Raw genomic sequence first — 5,783 nt, 5'->3', positions numbered from 1 at the left:
AAAGAAAGAAAGAAAGAAAGAAAGAAAGAAAGAAAGAAAGAAAGAAAAAGAAAGAAGAAAGAAAAGGAGGAGAGTGAGTGGCTGTTCAGGGTCGGGGTGAAGACCTTGAGGACCAGGTACAGATTGTCCTTGTGACTCTATGTTCACATGTGGAACTCCGAAGAATCCAAAATTCTAAATACGAACCTAGCATTCCAGATTATTATCAAGGTAGGTGAATGAATATTTTACTTTTAGCTTGAATAATAACATTCAAGTATTTGAATATATGGTTGGCTTCTATGGTTGCCCTGGGGTAGTCCTTAAAAAAAAAAAAAAAAAAAAAAAACAGGAGCAAAACTAGACACAGGCTCCATATAAATGGTCGTTTGGATGCCAGATGGTAGCCTAATTTTAGAAAAGGTGAATTTCACAAGCAAGGGACCCTTCATGCAAATACCAAAATAAGAAATGCTTCGACCTGGGATGGATCAGTTGGATAGATTTTCTCACTGGGTAGAGCTGACTTTTCTTTTGTTCACTTTTCAAGTAGATTGCAGAGCTTAAAGTTATCTCCAAGTCTGCTTTGTTCTCCCTCAGAAAACAAATCAACACTGTAGACCCTCCTCAGCAGCACTGATTAATTCCATCTAAGAGTAGAGTTAGGTAAGGTTTTAATCTTGGGAGAAAACACTTGTGGAGTTTATAACTTGGAACAGAGGAGGGAATGGAAGTGTAGGAAAAAGGAGGGTAATAAACCAGTGGAACTAAATGTACCTGTTCAGTTACCTAATGGTGGGTCTTACACTTGAGCTTATATCAGAATCCCCTGGAGGATTTGTTAAAACAGACTGCTGGGCACTCCAGAGAGCCTCAGATCAAGACCCTTCCTACTCAAAGCAAAGTCTAAGAACCAGCAGCATCAACATTGTCTGGCATGAAAGGCAAACTCCTGGCCACCATCACACCTCCTCTAATCAGACTCTGCATTTGAACAAGTTCCCCAGGTGATTCAAGTACATGCAAAGCTTCAGAAGCACTAGACCAAAGGGCTTTTTATGTATTTTTTGATCATGATATTTAAATACCACAGAACCTGCCTCTCCCTTTCCTCTACTTTTCTCCTCTATGTCAATGATGGTTTCCTCCATTCTTGTTTTTCCAACAAACTAATTCAATATGTATTTGATTTTCAAAAGTTTCTGTTCAAAGACTGGCACCTCTACTTATTTATGATAGCACTATTATCAACTTATTCTCATTTTGCATTATTTCTATCATTCAGTGACTTGGGTGGGATGGGCACAAGATAGATGCATGTGGTCAACCTGCCTTCTGAATGTAATATTCTGAGCAAATTCTTTTATAAGGAAGATTTTAAGCAACTATTTAGTTGAATTATGAGTTGAGTCAGGCCTCAAGCACCAATATTTAAAAATGTTTGGATGAGTGATATTTTATGAATGAACAAGTTGTAAATACCACTGAAAATAATTATGAAGTAACATTTGCAAAATCTTGGAAGATGATGGAGCTGCCAATAGACTGGAGGTGGTCAAATATTCTTAATTCAAAAAGATGAAAACAGACATGCATAAATAAAACCAGGAATGCCATATATTAAAACTTCAAAGATTTATTACAACGTTCCCTCATGGATTAGAATAATAAGACAAGCCAATCTAATACAATTTTCTCCTTTGGTAGCATTAGTAGACTGGCAGACTAGAAGAAATGACATAGATAGAGTGCTTCTTGATTATTAGCAGAGCATATGATGTCCTTGTGGGCAAGATAGAGGGATATGATACAGTCTGGATTTATAGATTTATAGTTACTATAACCATCAACTGTCCCTCTAAAGTGCTGACTAATATCGGGTTGGACAGAAGCCTAGAGCAGCACGCTGTAGCCTTAGCCCTTGTACTTGTCCTTCACAACATTTATATTAGTGGTTGGAATAAAGACTGGATGATATGTGGGTTTTTTTTTGGGAGGATGACATGAAAGCAATTTGAAAAAGAGCTAACATGATGGACAATACACTTCTCAAAGTTCAAACATATTCTCAGAAGCTCAGAGTCTGAAAGGAAGGATCAAAAGATAGAAGTTGAAATTTCACAGGGGTATTTTTTACAATACGACATGAAATTAGAAAAACTAAATTCTGCAAAGGTAGGATAAAGGATTCTTTTGGGATAGAATTTTGTATGAATAAAGGCTTGGTGTTCATTTAGGGCACATTACATATAAATCATAGAAATTTGTAGTGGTGGTGGGGGGGAGAAATGGTAGGATTTCCGTGTAGTTCCAGATGGGGTCTAACAAATTTCTTGCCGTTGGATAAGGAGTGTGAGAGAAAGAGAGGAATCATGGATGCAGCCAAGGCTTTTTGCCTGAGCAACTGAAAGGATGTTGAAGTGATTCAAGGAGACAACACCCCTGGTTAGGAGTATTTCTCTGGAATGAGGAACCTCATGCAAAGAAATCAAACTGCCCTCCCACTGCACTGGGTATGAGGAGTGCTAAGGGTATCCAAAAGAATATGAATGCAGAGAATTTATCAAGTTCATACTAGAGGCATGATTTTTTTTAGGAAGGGTTCTTCAAGGATTAGGATATTGGAATCCACGGACAATCTGCTAAGTATTCATTAACTTTTATCAGATGAAATACGTCATAGCTTGGCAACTGCAGGATGACCCTCTCAGCATATTTACATATTTACACTGCACTGCTTTCTGTCCTATAGCTTGTTTCCTTTTCCTCTCCCTCCTCACAGCCAGGATCAGCCTCACAGAGTAACTCAGGCTGTGATCATGGCCAGGAACCATGCTTCCCAAAAGGTCAGAACTCTGGGGTTCAACTCCTAGCTCTATCACTAATCTTGTTTTAAGACTGACCAAGTTCCTGAGCCTCAGCTTACTATGTCTAAAAATGACAAAAATGGCACATTCCTGGAGGTTGAAATATTACATGATAAAAGGAATGAGAAAGTTCTGCAGGTAGTAGACACTCAAAATGTGTAGGCAAATATGAATCTTGAGTTGTTTTCTGCCATAGTTTTCAAGCTTAATATCTGCAAATTGGGATGGGAACCAAGTGGAACTAAAGCTTGTTGCGAGCTATATGTTTTAAGGCATTTAGAATAGGGCACCTGGGTGGCTCAGATGGCTAGGCGTCAGCCTTCGGCTCAGGTCATGATCCCGGAGTCTGGGGATCGAGTCCCACAACGGGCTCCCTGCTCAGCGGGAAGTCTGCTTCTCCCCCTGCCCTTCACTATGCTCGTACTTCTGTCTCTCAAATAAATAGATAAAATCTTAAAAAAAAAGTGGCATTTAGAATAATATAAGGTGCTGTGTAAATATAAATAACATCAACACTGCTACTATTACTACCAAGAAATTCACAGTCTAAAAAAGGTTGCTATATTTTCCTTATGTGTTTCGCATGCTTTTGAAAATTTTCATCAATCAATACATTTTACTGAAATGCCTTAAGAGCATTCAGTTGTGCTTGTAACTGGTGCTCATTGCTTGATCATAAGGCTCTATCCATGCATTCCTGAACTGATATTGATGCTCTTGATCTTTTGATTATTTTTGACCTATTAATACATAGCCAGACTCTTGGGATCTCAATAGGGGCTCAAGTAGAGCCATGTATTCTGATCAAGTTGGAGGCTGAAGTGAGACAGATTTGTGCTGTGCATTTTGGTTAAAGTTTATGGTGAAGGAAAAAAAAAATCCTGAATAGTTATGTCATGGTCATTAACTTCACTAGCTTGCAAAAGACTGATTATACTTACAGATATGTAGAAAGAACCTACTAAGGAAGAAACATTTAGTAAGTCACCAATAGTAGAAAAAGAATTATTAAATGACTCATATTAGCCTTCTTTCTAGTGGCTAATAACTGTTTGTCCCAGTGATTGAAATGTATCCAACTGTTACAACTGTTATTTCTTTTGTAGTTTATAAAATACTTTCACTTTTAATGTGTCATTTACGACAACATATTGTTTCTCCTATGTTGTCCTTTTGTATTTCATTTAATTTAGCTCCTTACACAATCTTCCATTTTTATTACTCTCATTTATTAAATAGGAAAATTGAGGCTCAGAAGGCAACTTGATCCAAGGCTCACCATTTTTGGACACAGAAATGCTTTTTCATCAGAAGGACTGAAGACAATGTGTTCTTCAATGTCTGAGATCACTAATCCTACAATTGTGTCTTCAATCAAGTGATTTTTTAAAAAATTTGCCAAACATTTCTTTATTCTGCTGCGCTCCCTGCATCCTTCCTAGACAGGTTAAAACTAGCTTTCAGGATGCAGGATGTAGAAACAAAGAACACAGAAGATAATGTCAAAAGAAAGAACAAATGCTCGGCCCTGCATATGGCTTATAAAGAAATTTTTATGACAAAACAGATGGTTTATAAAAAAGAAATGGTTGTCAAGCCCAGCTGACATTATACTAATTAAATGATCAGAAGGCACCTACCCAAAGTGATCTGATTGTAATACCAACATTTATAAAACATCCTGCTTGCTTCCACTTCCCAACAGGTTCTGTCAAAACCTCACTGTGATTCTTTTCTTCAAGTTGAAATTCTTTATTCTTAAAATAAAAAGCTGTGCCCTCTCTCAACCTCAGACTATTTGAGACATCCTCCCTTCTGGGAAAAATGGAAATTCTTGGCTCATCAAAGTGACGCATTAGTAATCTTGGCAATAGTTCAGTTTAGTATAGGTACTTTCCAAACTTCCACATCAAACTCTTCATATATCCAAGTCTCCCAGAGTGACAAGTATTATATGATTTTCAAGCTGGTTTTCTCAGGTAGAAAACTTCCAATATATTTCTCAGTCTAAGGTATAACCTAGATGAATCAATTTTCAGTGTGTGATCTAACTTGGGACTTTGATCAAAATGATTTTCACTTGCAATGTCTGTCAAGTGCTGAAAGCAGGTTCATGTGGGCTGTAGCCAGCTGGGCCTCCACAGGTGAAATACCATATCCCTAATTGTACCTACCCTGCTGAATTTCTTCTTGACAATGAACAAAGCATGATGGAGTTATCCTGCTTCACCATGTATACATTTCATCTCCTGTACTGTCCTTTTGTATTTGAATTGAGGAATGGAGCAAGCTATGTACTCCTAATGTATTTATTAGAAACCATGCCATGTAATTCAAATAGCGTCACACACACACACACATACACATATCCATAAAAATATGAATAAGTGTTTTAAAAATCAGCAAATATTCATTTGTATAGTATTGTGTGTTGGGGAAGAATAATACATGAATGGTGCCTTCTTATTTGGGCCATGCGGATTGGGAGAAGGCACATATAAAGCATTAAATACAAAAGGATAAAATAAGTAAACAGAAAAACACCTTCAACTTCAGGGAGTCGGGCATCTACCCAGGAATATTAGGGATGGATGCAATTTCCTAAGCTAAGTATTAGAGGAAGGACAGATTTTCAAAAACGGAATTGTGTAAGAGGTTAGAAAGGAAGGACAATGTCTTAAATCTAGCTTGACAATGAAGTAAGGATGTGGCTCCCATTTGTGGCAAAGTGGAAGGATGAAGATTATTTTTTGGCTGAAACTAGACTGAGGAGAGTCTTGAAACAACCTGAGCAAGAAGGCCCCCAGTTTTATAATTAATTCATGTCTTGATTGTACCTTTCTGACCGCTTCTGTTTCCTTCCTTCCTTCCTTCCTTGCTTCCTTCCTTCTTCCCTCCCTCCCTTCCCTCCCTCCCTTTCCTTCCCTCCCTCCTTCC

At 37.8% G+C, this 5,783-nt stretch overlaps 1 protein-coding gene across 4 annotated transcripts in view; it reads right to left on the bottom strand.

Moving 5' to 3' along the window:
* The window catches only part of NRG3 (neuregulin 3), a 1,015,909-nt gene that overhangs the window by 258,417 nt on the left and 751,709 nt on the right, over window positions 1–5,783 (bottom strand). The window lies entirely within an intron of this gene.

Source organism: Mirounga leonina, unplaced genomic scaffold, assembly GCF_011800145.1.
Source record: "Mirounga leonina isolate KUSES-001 unplaced genomic scaffold, KU_Mleo_1.0 Mir_114, whole genome shotgun sequence".
Lineage (NCBI taxonomy): Eukaryota > Metazoa > Chordata > Mammalia > Carnivora > Phocidae > Mirounga > Mirounga leonina.
Note: the sequence above shows the minus strand (reverse complement) of the source record. Positions and strands in the feature narration are given on the sequence as shown.